At 41.5% G+C, this 14,308-nt stretch overlaps 2 non-coding genes across 2 annotated transcripts; one reads left to right on the plus strand and one right to left on the minus strand.

Moving 5' to 3' along the window:
* Positions 1-666: 666 nt before the first annotated feature.
* LOC130955185 (small nucleolar RNA R71) lies at positions 667-774 on the minus strand. Its single transcript, XR_009076629.1, has one exon. It is a non-coding gene; the product is annotated as a small nucleolar RNA R71 (small nucleolar RNA).
* A 9,298-nt stretch (positions 775-10,072) lies between these two features.
* LOC130956600 (small nucleolar RNA R71) lies at positions 10,073-10,180 on the plus strand. Its single transcript, XR_009077173.1, has one exon. It is a non-coding gene; the product is annotated as a small nucleolar RNA R71 (small nucleolar RNA).
* Positions 10,181-14,308: the final 4,128 nt, after the last annotated feature.

Genomic DNA, 14,308 nt, shown 5'->3' on the forward strand with positions numbered 1-14,308 from the left:
CTATCTCACTAAGTTCGAATTCTCCTACTTCTTTCTTCCATTTTTCTTTTCCTCTGACACCTCAAGGAATCTCTATACTGTGACATAGAGGATTCCATATTTTCTTGTTCTCTTCTCTTTCATATGAGCAGGAACAAAGACAAAGGCATTCTTGTTGAAGCTGACCCTGAACCTGAAAGGACCTTGAAGCGAAAGCTAAGAGAAGCTAAGGTACAATTCTCTATAGAGGACCTAACATAAATCTTCAAAGAAGAAGAAGACATGGCAGCCGAAAACAACAATAATGCAAACAATGCAAGGAAGGTGCTGGGTGACTTTACTGCACCTACTCCCGACTTCTATGGGAGAAGCATCTCTATCCCTGCCATTGGAGCAAACAACTTTGAGCTTAAGCCTCAATTAGTTTCTCTAATGCAACAGAATTGCAAGTTCCATGAACTTCCATTGGAAGATCCTCATCAGTTTTTGGCTGAGTTCTTGCAAATCTGTGACACTGTCAAGACTAATGGGGTTGACCCTGAGGTCTACAGACTTATGCTATTCCCTTTTGTTGTAAGAGACAGAGCTAGGACATGGTTGGACTCACAACCCAAAGAAAGCCTGGACTCATGGGAAAAGCTAGTCAATGCCTTCTTGGCAAAGTTCTTTCCACCTCAAAAATTGAGTAAGCTTAGAGTGGAAGTCCAAACCTTCAGACAGAAGGATGGAGAATCCCTCTATGAAGCTTGGGAAAGATACAAATAATTGATCAGAAAATGTCCTTCTGACATGCTTTCTGAATGGAGCATCATAGGTATTTTCTATGATGGTCTCTCTGAACTATCCAAGATGTCTTTGGATAGCTCTGCTGGAGGATCTCTTCATTTGAAGAAGACGCCTACAGAAGCTCAAGAGCTAATTGAAATGGTTGCAAATAACCAATTCATGTACACTTCTGAAAGAAATCCTGTGAACAATGGGACTAGTCAGAAGAAAGGAGTTCTTGAGATTGATACTTTGAATGCCATTTTGGCTCAGAATAAGATATTGACTCAACAAGTCAATTTGATCTCTCAAAGTCTGTCTGGAATGCAAAATGCACCAAGTAGTACTAAGGATGCTTCATCTGAAGAAGAAGCCTATGATCCTGAGAACCCTTCAATGGAAGAGGTGAATTACCTAGGAGAACCCTATGGAGACACCTATAATTCATCATGGAGAAATCACCAAAATTTCTCATGGAAGAATCAAGAGAGACCTCAACAAGGTTTCAACAACAATAATGGTGGAAGAAACAGGTTTAGCAATGGCAAGCCTTTTCTATCATCTTCTCAGCAACAGACAGAGAATTCTAAGCAGAACCACTCTGACTTAGCAACCATGGTCTCTGATCTAATCAAAACCACTCAAAGTTTCATGATTGAAAGAAGGTCCTCCATTAGGAATTTGGAGGCACAAGTGGGATAGCTGAGCAAGAAAATTACTGAACTCCCTCCTAGTACTCTCCCAAGCAATACAGAAGAAAATCCAAAAGGAGAGTGCAAGGCCATCAACATGGCCGAATTTGGAGAGGAAGGAGAGGAAGTGAACGCCACTGAGGAAGACCTCAATGGGCGTGCACTAGCCTCCACTGAGTTCCCCAATGAGGAACCATGGGAATCTGAGGCTCAAAATGAGACCATAGAGATTCCATTGGACTTACTTCTGCCTTTCATGAGCTCTGATGAGTATTCTTCCTCTGAAGAGGATGAGTATGTCACTGAAGAGCAAGTTGCTAAATACCTTGGAGCAATCATGAAGCTAAATGACAAGTTATTTGGAAATGAGACTTGGGAGGATGAACCCCCTTTGCTCACCAAAGAACTGGATGACTTGTCTAGGCAGAAATTACCTCAAAAGAGAGAAGACCCTGGGAAGTTCTCCATACCTTGTACCATAGGCACCATGACCTTCAAGAAGGCTCTGTGTGACTTAGGGTCAAGTGTAAACCTCATGCCTCTCTCTGTAATGGAGAAACTAGGGATCTTTGAGGTGCAAGCTGCAAGAATCTCATTAGAGATGGCAGACAACTCAAGAAAACAAGCTCATGGACTTGTAGAGGATGTTTTGGTGAAGATTGAAAACCATTACATCCCTGCTGATTTCATAGTCCTAGAGACTGGGAAGTGCATGGATGAAACCATCATCCTTGGCAGACCCTTCCTAGCCACAGCAAAGGCTGTGATTGATGTTGATAGAGGTGAACTGATCATTCAAGTGAATGAAGAATCCTTTGTGTTTAAGGCTCAAGGATATCCCTCTGTCACCATGGAGAGGAAGCATGAAGAGCTTCTCTCAAATCAGAGTCAAACAGAGTCCCCACAGTCAAACTCTAAGTTTGGTGTTGGGAGGCCACAACCAAACTCTAAGTTTGGTGTTGAACCCCCACATTCAAACTCTAAGTTTGGTGTTGGGAGGTTCCCACATTGCTCTGATCATTTGTGAGGCTCCATGAGAGCCATCTGTCATGCTATTGACATTAAAGAAGCGCTTGTTGGGAGGCAACCCAATGTTATATTTTATCTATTTTCTTTTGTTATTTTATGTTTTTTGTAGGTTGATGATCATGAGAAGTCACAAAATCAATTGAAAAAGCAAAAACAGAATGAAAAATAGGAAGAAAAATAGCACACCCTGGAGGAAGAACCTACTGGCGTTTAAACGCCAGTAAGGCTAGCTGTTGGGCGTTTAACGCCCAGTCTGGCACCATTCTGGGCGTTTAACGCCAGAAAGGGGCACCAAACTGGCGTTAAACGCCAGAAAAGGGCAAGAACCTGGCGTTAAACGCCAGAAATGGGCACCAGCCCGGCGTTTAACGCCAGAATTGGCTCAAAACGTGATTTTGCATGCCATTTGGTGCAGGGATGACTTTTCCTTGACACCACAGGATCTGTGGACCCCACAGGATCCCCACCAACCCCACCACCCTCTCTCTTCTTCACCCATTCACCAATCACCTCAATACCTCTTCCCCAAAAACCCTTCACCTATCAAATTCCATCTTTCTCTTCACCACTCACATCCATCCTTCATAAAACCCCACCTACCTCACCCTTCAAATTCAAACCACTCTCCCTCCCAAACCCACCCACACATGGCCGAACACAAAGCCCTTCCCTTCTTCCTCCTTTCTTCTTCTTCTACTCTCTTCTTTCTTCTTTTGCTCGAGGACGAGCAAACCCTTTAAGTTTGGTGTGGTAAAAGCATTGCTTTTTGTTTTTCCATAACCATTTATGGCATCTAAGGCCGGAGAAACCTCTAAAAAGAGGAAAGGGAAGGCAAAAGCTTTCACCTCCGAGTCATAGGAGATGGAGAGATTCATCTCAAGGGTGCATCAAGACCACTTCTATGAAGTTGTGGCCATGAAGAAGGGTCAACTTTGATCAAAGGTTGGACCAAGTCCTCATAGATATTTATGAAGAGGGCGCTCAATGAAAGAGAGATTCAAGAGGGAAGCCAGTTCAACTGAGAAGGCATGACCTCAAGCCCATCACTAAGAAAAGGATGGAGCAAACAAGAGACCCCTCTCATCATGAGATCCCTGAGATGTCTCAAGGGATGCACTTTCCTCCACAAGACTATTGGGAGCAACTGAACACCTCCCTAGGAGAATTAAGTTCCAACATGGGACAACTAAGGGTGGAGCACCAAGAACATTCCATCATCCTCCATGAAATTAGAGAAGATCAAAGAATCATGAGAGAGGAGCAACAAAGGCAAGGAAGAGACATTGAGGAGCTCAAGCACTCCATAGGACCTTCAAAAGGAAGAACAAGCCGCCATCACTAAGGTGGACCCGTTCTTTAATCTCCTTGTTCTTTATTTTCCTATTTTTCGAAATTTCATGCTTATGTTTGTCTATGTTTGTGTCTTATGATCATTAGTGTCTTAGTGTCTATGCCTTAAAGTCATGAATGTCCTATGAATCCATCACCTTTCTTAAATGAAAACTGTTTTTATTACAAAAGAACAAGAAGTACAGGATTTCGAATTCATCTTTAAAACTAGCTTAATTAGTTTGATGTGGTGGCAATGCTTTTGTTCTCTGAATGTATGCTTAAACAGTGCATATGTCTTTTGAATTTGTTGTTCATGAATGTTAAAGTTGTTGGCTCTTGAAAGAATGATGAAAAAGGAGAAATGTTACTGAGGATCTGAAAAATCATAAAAATGATTCTTGAAGCAAGAAAAAGCAGTGAATACAAAAAAAAAGAGAGAAAGAGAAAAACGAAAAAGAAAAAAAGAAAAAGAAAGAAAAAGAAAGAAATAAAGTTGTGATCCAAGGCAAAAAGAGTGTGCTTAAGAACCCTGGACACCTCTAATTGGGGACTCTAGCAAAGCTGAGTCACAATCTAAAAGGTTCACCCTATTATGTGTCTGTGGCATGTATGTATCCGGTGGTAATACTGGAAGACAGAATGCTTTGGGCCACGGCCAAGACTCATAAAGTAGCTGTGTTCAAGAATCATCATACTTAACTAGGAGAATCAATAACACTATCTGGATTCTGAGTTCCTAAAGAAGCCAATCATTCTGAATTTCAAAGGATAAAGTGGGATGCCAAAACTGTTCGGAGGCAAAAAGCTACTAGTCCCGCTCATCTAATTTGGAGCTAAGTTTCATTGATAATTTGGAGTCTATAGTATATTCTCTTCTTTTTATCTTATTTGATTTTCAGTTGCTTGGGGACAAGCAACAATTTAAGTTTGGTGTTGTGATGAGCGGATAATTTATACGCTTTTTGGCATTGTTTTTAGTATGTTTTTAGTAGTTTTAGTTAGTTTTTAGTATACTTTTTATTAGTTTTTAGTTAAAATTCACTTTTCTGGACTTTACTATGAGTTTGTGTGTTTTTCTGTGATTTCAGGTATTTTCTGGCTGAAATTGAGAAACCTGAGCAAAAATCTGATTCAGAGACTGAAAAGGACTGCAGATGCTGTTGGATTCTGACCTCCCTGCACTTGAAGTGGATTTTCTGGAGCTACAGAAGCCAAATTGGCGCGTTCTCAACGGCGTTGGAAAGTAGACATCCTGGGCTTTCCAGCAATATATAATAGTCCATACTTTGCCCAAGATTTGATGGCCCAAACCGGCGTTCAAAGTCACCCTCAGAATTCCCAGCGTTAAACGCCGGAACTGGCACCAAAATGGGAGTTAAACGCCCAAACTGGCATAAAAGCTGGCGTTTAACTCCAAGAAGAGTCTCTACACGAAAATGCTTCATTGCTCAGCCCAAGCACACACCAAGTGGGCCCGGAAATGGATTTTTATGTCATTTACTCATCTCTGTACACCCAAGGCTACTAGTTCTCTATATATAGGACCTTTTACTATTGTATTTTCATCTTGGTTCTTCTGGTTCCCTCTCTGGGGCCGAAACCAATGATCACTTTTGTTCTTATGTATTTTCAACGGTGGAGTTTCTACACACTATAGATTAAGGTGTGGAGCTCTGCTGTACCTCGAGTATTAATACAATTACTATTGTTCTTCCATTCAATTCCACTTGTTCTTTGTCCAAGATATTCATTCGCACTCAAGAACATGATGAATGTGATGATTATGTGACGCTCATCATCATTCTCACTCATGAACAAAGTGACTGACAACCACTCTTGTTCTACAAGCAAACGAGGCTCTAATGTTTATCTCTTGGATTCTTTAACCGGAATCTTCGTGGTATAGGCGAGAACTGATGGCGGCATTCAAGAGAATCCGGAAGGTCTAAACCTTGTCTGTGGTATTCTGAGTAGGATTCAATGATTGAACGACTGTGACGTGCTTCAAACTCCTAGCAGGCGGGGCGTTAGTGACAGACGCAAAAGAATCAATGGATTCTATTCCGGCCTGACCGAGAACCGACAGATGATTAGCCATGCTGTGACAGAGCATAGGAACATTTTCACTGAGAGGATGGGAGGTAGCCACTGACAACGGTGAAACCCTACATACAGCTTGCCATGGAAAGGAGTAAGAAGGATTGGATGAAGACAGTAGGAAAGCAGAGAGACGGAAGGGAAAGCATCTTCATACGCTTATCTGAAGCCCTCACCAATGATATACATAAGTATCTCTATCTTTATCTTTATGCTTTATTCGTATATCACTATACCCATTTGAGTCTGCCTGACTGAGATCTACAAGGTGACCATAGCTTGCTTCATACCAACAATCTCCGTGGGATCGACCCTTACTCACGTAAGGTATTACTTGGACGACCCAGTGCACTTGCTGGTTAGTTGTGCGAAGTTGTAGTGATCACAATTTCGCCCACCAGGTGTCAAAGAAAAGTCATCCCTGCACCAAATGGCATGCAAAATCACGTTTTGAGCCAATTCTGGCGTTAAACGCCGGGCTGGTGCCCATTTCTGGCGTTTAACGCCAGGTTCTTGCCCTTTCCTGGCGTTTAACGCCAGTCTGGTGCCCCTTTCTAGCGTTAAACGCCCAGAATGGTGCCAGACTGGGCGTTAAACGCCCATCTGCTAACCTTACTGGCGTTTAAACGCCAGTAGGTTCTTCCTCCAGGGTGTGCTATTTTTCTTCTTGTTTTTCATTCTGTTTTTGCTTCTTCAATTGATTTTGTGACTTCTCATGATCATCAACCTACAAAATAGAATAACAAAGAAAAATATATAAAATATAACATTGGGTTGCCTCCCAACAAACGCTTCTTTAATGTCATTAGCTTGACAGATGGCTCTTATGGAGCCTCATAGATACTCAGAGCAATGTTGGAACCTCCCAACACCAAACTTAGAGTTTGAATGTGGGGGTTCAACACCAAACTTAGAGTTTGGTTGTGGCCTCCCAACACCAAACTTAGAGTTTGACTGTGGGGGCTCTGCTTGACTCTGATTTGAGAGAAGCTCTTCATGCTTCCTCTCCATGGTGACAGAGGGATATCCTTGAGCCTTAAACACAAAGGATTCTTCATTCACTTGAAGGATCAGCTCACCTCCATCAACATCAATCACAGCTTTTGCTGTGGCTAAGAAGGGTCTGCCAAGGATGATGGATTCATCCATGCACTTCCCAGTCTCTAGGACTATGAAATCAGCAAGGATGTAGTGGTCTTCAATCTTCACCAAAACATCCTCTACAAGTCCATGGGCTTGTTTTCTTGAGTTGTCTGCCATCTCTAATGAGATTCTTGCAGCTTGCACCTCAAAGATCCCTAGTTTCTCCATTACAGAGAGAGGCATGAGGTTTACACTTGACCCTAAGTCACACAGAGCCTTGTTGAAGGTCATGGTGCCTATGGTACAAGGTATGGAAAACTTCCCGGGGTCCTGCCTTTTTTGAGGTAATTTCTGCCTAGACAAGTCATCCAATTCTTTGGTGAGCAAAGGGGATTCATCCTCCCAAGTCTCATTTCCAAATAACTTGTCATTTAGCTTCATGATTGCTCCAAGGTATTTAGCAACTTGCTCTTCAGTGACATACTCATCCTCTTCAGAGGAAGAATACTCATCAGAGCTCATGAAAGGCAGAAGTAAGTCCAATGGAATCTCTATGGCCTCATTTTGAGCCTCAGATTCCCATGGTTCCTTATTGGGGAACTCAGTGGAGGCTAGTGCACGCCCATTGAGGTCTCCCTCAGTGGCGTTCACTTCCTCTCCTTCCTCTCCAAATTCGGCCATATTGATGGCTGGTGTGCAAAATTGTGATCACTACAACTTCGCACAACTAACCAGCAAGTGCACTGGGTCGTCCAAGTAATAAACCTTACGCGAGTAAGGGTCGATCCCACGGAGATTGTTGGTATGAAGCAAGCTATGGTCACCTTGTAAATCTTAGTCAGGTAGACTCAAATGGGTATAGGTGATAAACGCATAAAGCATAAAGATAAAGATAGAGGTACTTATGTAATTCATTGGTAGGAACTTCAGATAAGCGTATGAAGATGCCTTCCCTTCCGTCTCTCTGCTTTCCTACTGTCTTCATCCAATCCTTCTTACTCCTTTCCATGGCAAGCTTATGCAAGGGTTTCACCGTTGTCAGTGGCTACCTCCCATCCTCTCAGTGAAAATGTTCCTATGCTCTGTCACAGCATATGGCTAATCAGCTGTCGGTTCTCGGTCAGGCCGGAATAGAATCCAGTGATTCTTTTGCGTCTGTCACTAACGCCCCGCCTGCTAGGAGTTTGAAGCACGTCACAGTCATTCAATCATTGAATCCTACTCAGAATACCACAGACAAGGTTAGACCTTCCGGATTCTCTTGAATGCCGCCATCAGTTCTCGCCTATACCACGAAGACTCTGATCTCACGGAATGGCTGGCTCGTTTGTCAGGCGAGCACTCGGTTGTCAGGCGATCAACCATGCATCGTGTATCAGGAATCCAAGAGATATTCACTAGAGCCTTGGTTGCTTGTAGAACAGAAGTGGTTGTCAGTCACCTTGTTCATAGGTGAGAATGATGATGAGTGTCACGGATCATCACATTCATCAAGTTGAAGAACAAGTGATATCTTGGACAAAGAACAAGCGGAATTGAATAGAAGAACAATAGTAATTGCATTAATACTCGAGGTACAGCAGAGCTCCACACCTTAATCTATGGTGTGTAGAAACTCCACCGTTGAAAATACATAAGAACAAGGTCTAGGCATGGCCGAATGGCCAGCCTCCCCCAAAGAGGGTTCAATCATCAAAGCATGATCAAAAGCTCTCTAATACAATAGTAAAAGGTCCTACTTATAGAAAACTAGTAGCCTAGGGTGTACAGAGATGAGTAAATGACATAAAAATCCACTTCTGGGCCCACTTGGTGTGTGCTTGGGCTGAGCAATGAAGCAATTTCGTGTAGAGACTCTTCTTGGAGTTAAACGCCAGCTTTTATGCCAGTTTGGGCGTTTAACTCCCATTTAGGTGCCAGTTCCGGCGTTTAACGCTGGAATTTCTGAGGGTGACTTTGAACGCCGGTTTGGGCCATCAAATCTTGGGCAAAGTATAGACTATCATATATTTCTGGAAAGCCCAGGATGTCTACTTTCCAACGCCGTTGAGAGCGCGCCAATTGGGCTTCTGTAGCTCCAGAAAATTCACTTCGAGTTCAGGGAGGTCAGAATCCAACAGCATCTGCAGTCCTTTTCAGTCTCTGAATCAGATTTTTGCTCAGGTCCCTCAATTTCAGCCAGAAAATACCTGAAATCACAGAAAAACACACAAACTCATAGTAAAGTCCAGAAAAGTGAATTTTAACTAAAAACTAATAAAAATATACTAAAAACGCAACTAAAACTACTAAAAACATACTAAAAACAATGCCAAAAAGGGTACAAATTATCCGCTCATCAATGGCCTTGCACTCTCCTTTTGGATTTTCTTCTGTATTGCTTGGAAGAGTACTAGGAGGGAGTTCAGTAACTTTCTTGCTCAGCTGTCCCACTTGTGCCTCCAAATTTCTAATGGAGGACCTTGTTTCAGTCATGAAACTTTGAGTGGTTTTGATTAGATCAGAGACATAGTTGCTAAGTCAGAGGGGTTCTGCTTAGAATTTTCTGTCTGTTGCTGAGAAGATGATGGAAAAGGCTTGCCATTGCTAAACCTGTTTCTTCCACCATTATTGTTGTTGAAACCTTGTTGAGGTCTCTGTTGATCCTTCCATGAGAGATTTGGATGATTCCTCCATGAAGAATTATAGGTGTTTCCATAGGGTTCTCCTAGGTAATTCACCTCTTCCATTGAAGGGTTCTCAGGATCATAAGCTTCTTCTTCAGATGAAGCCTCCTTAGTACTGCTTGGTGCATTTTGCATTCCAGACAGACTTTGAGAAATCAAATTGACTTGTTGAGTCAATATTTTATTCTGAGCCAATATGGCATTCAGAGTATCAATCTCAAGAACTCCTTTCTTCTGATTTGTCCCATTGTTCACAGGATTCCTTTCAGAAGTGTACCTGAATTGGTTATTTGCAACCATTTCAATTAGTTCTTGAGCTTCTGTAGGTGTCTTCTTCAGATGAAGAGATCCTCCAGCAGAGCTATCCAAGGACATCTTGGATAGTTCAGAGAGACCATCATAGAAAATACCTATGATGCTCCATTCAGAAAGCATGTCAGAAGGACATTTTCTGATCAACTGTTTGTATCTTTCCCAAGCTTCATAGAGGGATTCTCCATCCTTCTGTCTGAAGGTTTGGACTTCCACTCTAAGCTTACTCAATTTTTGAGGTGAAAAGAACTTTGCCAAGAAGGCATTGACTAGCTTTTCCCATGAGTCCAGGCTTTCTTTAGGTTGTGAGTCCAACCATGTCCTAGCTCTGTCTCTTACAGCAAAAGGGAATAGCATAAGTCTGTAGACTTCAGGGTCAACCCCATTAGTCTTGATAGTGTCACAGATTTGCAAGAATTCAGCTAAGAACTGATGAGGATCTTCCAATGGAAGTCCATGGAACTTGCAATTCTGTTGCATTAGAGAAACTAATTGAGGCTTAAGCTCAAAGTTGTTTGCTCCAACGGCAGGGATAGAGATGCTTCTCCCATAGAAGTCGGGAGTAGGTGCAGTAAAGTCACCCAGCACCTTCCTTGCATTGTTTGCATTGTTGTTGTTTTCGGCTGCCATGTCTTCTTCTTTGAAGATTTCTGTTAGGTCCTCTACAGAGAGTTGTGCCTTAGCTTCTCTTAGCTTTCGCTTCAAGGTCCTTTCAGGTTCAGGGTCAGCTTCAACAAGAATGCCTTTGTCTTTGTTCCTGCTCATATGAAAGAGAAGAGAACAAGAAAATGTGGAATCCTCTATGTCACAGTATAGAGATTCCTTGAGGTGTCAGAGGAATAGAATAATAGAAGGAAGAGGTAGAAGAATTCGAACTTAGTGAGGTAGAGTTCGAATTGTGCATTGAGAAGGAGTGGTACTCCATAAATAGAAGGATGTGAGAAGAGAGGAAGAAATTTTCGAAAATTAATTAAAAAGATTTTAAAAACATTTTGAAAAACTTTAATTTGATTTTCGAAAACCAAGAGTGGGAAAGAAATCAAGTAATTTTTGAAAAAGATTTTGAAATTAGAGTTTAAAAAGATATGATTGAAAACTTCTTTGAAAAAGATGTGATTAAAAAGATATGATTGAAAAGTTATGGTTTAAAAAAAGATATGATTGAAATGATATGATTTGAAAACAATTTTAAAAAGATTTGATTTTAAAAATTAATGACTTGCCTAACAAGAAAATATATGATTCAAACATTAAACCTTTCTCAACAGAAAAGGCAACACACTTGAAATGTTCAATCAAATCATTAATTGTTAGCAAATATCTTTGAAAAAGGAAAGAAATTGATTTTGAAAACATTTGATTGAAAAGATATGATTTGAAAAAGATTTGATTTTGAAAAACTTTGAAAACTTGAAAAAAAATTGATTTGAAAACAAAATCCTCCCCCTTGTGCCATCCTGGCGTTAAACGCCCAGAATGGTGCACATTCTGGCGTTTAACGCCCAATGCACTACCTTTTTGGGCGTTAAACACCCAACCAGGCACCCTGGCTGGCGTTTAAACGCCAGTCTGTCCTTCTTCACTGGGCGTTTTGAACGCCCAGCTTTTTCTGTGTAATTCCCCTGCTGCATGTTCTGAATCTTCAGTTCCCTGTACTATTGACTTGAAAATAGAACCAAGATCAAATAAACAATGCATGCTAGACACCAAACTTAAAATTAGACACTAGACTCAACAAGAAACATAAAATATTTTTGGTTTTTTTATGATTTTGAAATTTTTTTGTGTTTTTTCGAAAATTATATGGAAATAGAAAATAAAAGTTTCAGAATTCTTAATTTGGATTCCAGGAATCATTGCAATGCTAGTCTAAGACTCCGGTCCAGGAATTAGACATGGCTTCACAGCCAGCCAAGCTTTCAAAGAAAGCTTCGGTCTAAAACACTAGACATGGCCAATGGCCAGCCAAGCCTTAGCAGATCATTGCCCCAATAGCAAGATTGATAGAGATCAACAAGCTCTTGTGATGATCAGTTGAAACCTCGGTCCAATAAGATTAGACATGGCTTCACAGCCAGCCAGACTTCAACAGATCATCATGAAACTCTAGAACTCATTCTTAAGAACTCTGAAGAAAAATACCTAATCTAAGCAACAAGATGAACCGTCAGTTGTCCATCCACGAAACAATCCCCGGCAACGGCGCCAAAAACTTGGTGCACGAAATTGTGATTAATACTTTTCACAACTCAAATAATCCCCGGTAATGAATCCAAAAACTTGGTGTTCAATACCATGGCATAAACACAACTTCGCACAACTAACCAGCAAGTGCACTGGGTCGTCCAAGTAATAAACCTTACGCGAGTAAGGGTCGATCCCACGGAGATTGTTGGTATGAAGCAAGCTATGGTCACCTTGTAAATCTTAGTCAGGCAGACTCAAATGGGTATAGATGATGAATAAAACATAAAGATAAAGATAGAGGTACTTATGTAATTCATTGGCAGGAATTTCAGATAAGCGTATGAAGATGCTTGGTCCCTTCCGTCTCTCTGCTTTCCTACTGTCTTCATCCAATACTTCTTACTCCTTTCCATGGCAAGCTTATGCAAGGGTTTCACCGTTGTCAGTGGCTACCTCCCATCCTCTTAGTGGAAATGTTCAACGCACCCTGTCACGGCACGGCTATCCATCTGTCGGTTCTCGATCAGGCCGGAATAGAATCCAGTGATTCTTTTGCGTATGTCACTAACGCCCCGCCTTCAGGAGTTTGAAGCACGTCACAGTCATTCAATCATTGGATCCTACTCAGAATACCACAGACAAGGTTAGACCTTCCGGATTCTCTTGAATGCCGCCATCAGTTCTTGCCTATACCACGAAGATTCCGGTTAAAGAATCCAAGAGATATCCACCCAATCTAAGGTAGAACGGAGGTGGTTGTCAGTCACACGTTCATAAGCGAGAATGATGATGAGTGTCACGGATCATCACATTCATCAAGTTGAAGAACAAGTGATATCTTGGGCAAAGAACAAGCGGAATTGAATAGAAGAACAATAGTAATTGCATTAATACTCGAGGTACAGCAGAGCTCCACACCTTAATCTATGGTGTGTAGAAACTCCACCGTTGAAAATACATAAGAACAAGGTCTAGGCATGGCCGTGAGGCCAGCCTCCCAAAGTGATCAAAAGATCTAAAGAACAAAAGATTCCAAAGATCAGAAGATTCAAATACAATAGTAAAAGGTCCTACTTATAGAAAACTAGTAGCCTAAGGGTTACAAAGATGAGTAAATGACATAAAAATCCACTTCCGGGCCCACCAGGTGTGTGCTTGGGCTGAGCATTGAAGCATTTTCGTGTAGAGACTCTTCTTGGAGTTAAACACCAGCTTTTATGCCAGTTTGGGCGTTTAACTCCCATTTTGGTGCCAGTTCCGGCGTTTAACGCTGGGAAATCTGAAGGTGACTTTGAACGCCGGTTTGGGTCATCAAATCTTGGGCAAAGTATGGACTATCATATATTGCTGGAAAGCCCAGAATGTCTACTTTCCAACGACGTTGAGAGCGCGCCAATTGGGTTTCTGTAGCTCCAGAAAATCCACTTCGAGTGCAGGGAGGTCAGAATCCAACAGCATCTGCAGTCCTTTTCAGTCTCTAAATCAGATTTTTGCTCAGGTCCCTCAATTTCAGCCAGAAAATACCTGAAATCACAGAAAAACACACAAACTCATAGTAAAGTCCAGAAAAGTGAATTTTAGCTAAAAACTAATAAAAATATACTAAAAACTAAACCAAATATACTAAAAACACACTAAAAACAATGCCAAAAAAGCGTACAAATTATCCGCTCATCAACCACCTATTCCGTTTCTGTAGTGGCAGAGGGATTATTTCCTGTATACAAAAGTTGTGTCGGCGTACATCCATGTAGTGGCAGATGTGTTATTTCCTGCGTGCAGTGGACCTTGTGGTGGCAGAGGGGTTATTTCCTGTACACAGGGGTATAGCCAATAGGAAAGCCTTATCCAGACAGAGGTTGTTGGATAACGTCGGGAGCAGGTTAGTAACCGACAGATGAGCTCATTACCTGCACTAGGGCTAGACATGCATCATCCTTCTTTGTGCATTTGCATTTGATTGTGTTGCTTATCTTTTTCCCTTGTGATTGTACTATTTATCTTGGTGACTTGCTTGTGTGTATGATTGAATATTTTTGTTGAAGCTATAAACTTAGTAAAGTATTAAGGAGTGATATTCGTGAATTTTGGTTCGGCTATATTACTTATGTTGCTGGTTTATTTAGTTATTGCAATGATTGAGCGATGCTATTTGTGGCTGATAAA

The sequence above is a fragment of the Arachis stenosperma genome, chromosome 1 (genome assembly GCF_014773155.1).
Source record: "Arachis stenosperma cultivar V10309 chromosome 1, arast.V10309.gnm1.PFL2, whole genome shotgun sequence".
Lineage (NCBI taxonomy): Eukaryota > Viridiplantae > Streptophyta > Magnoliopsida > Fabales > Fabaceae > Arachis > Arachis stenosperma.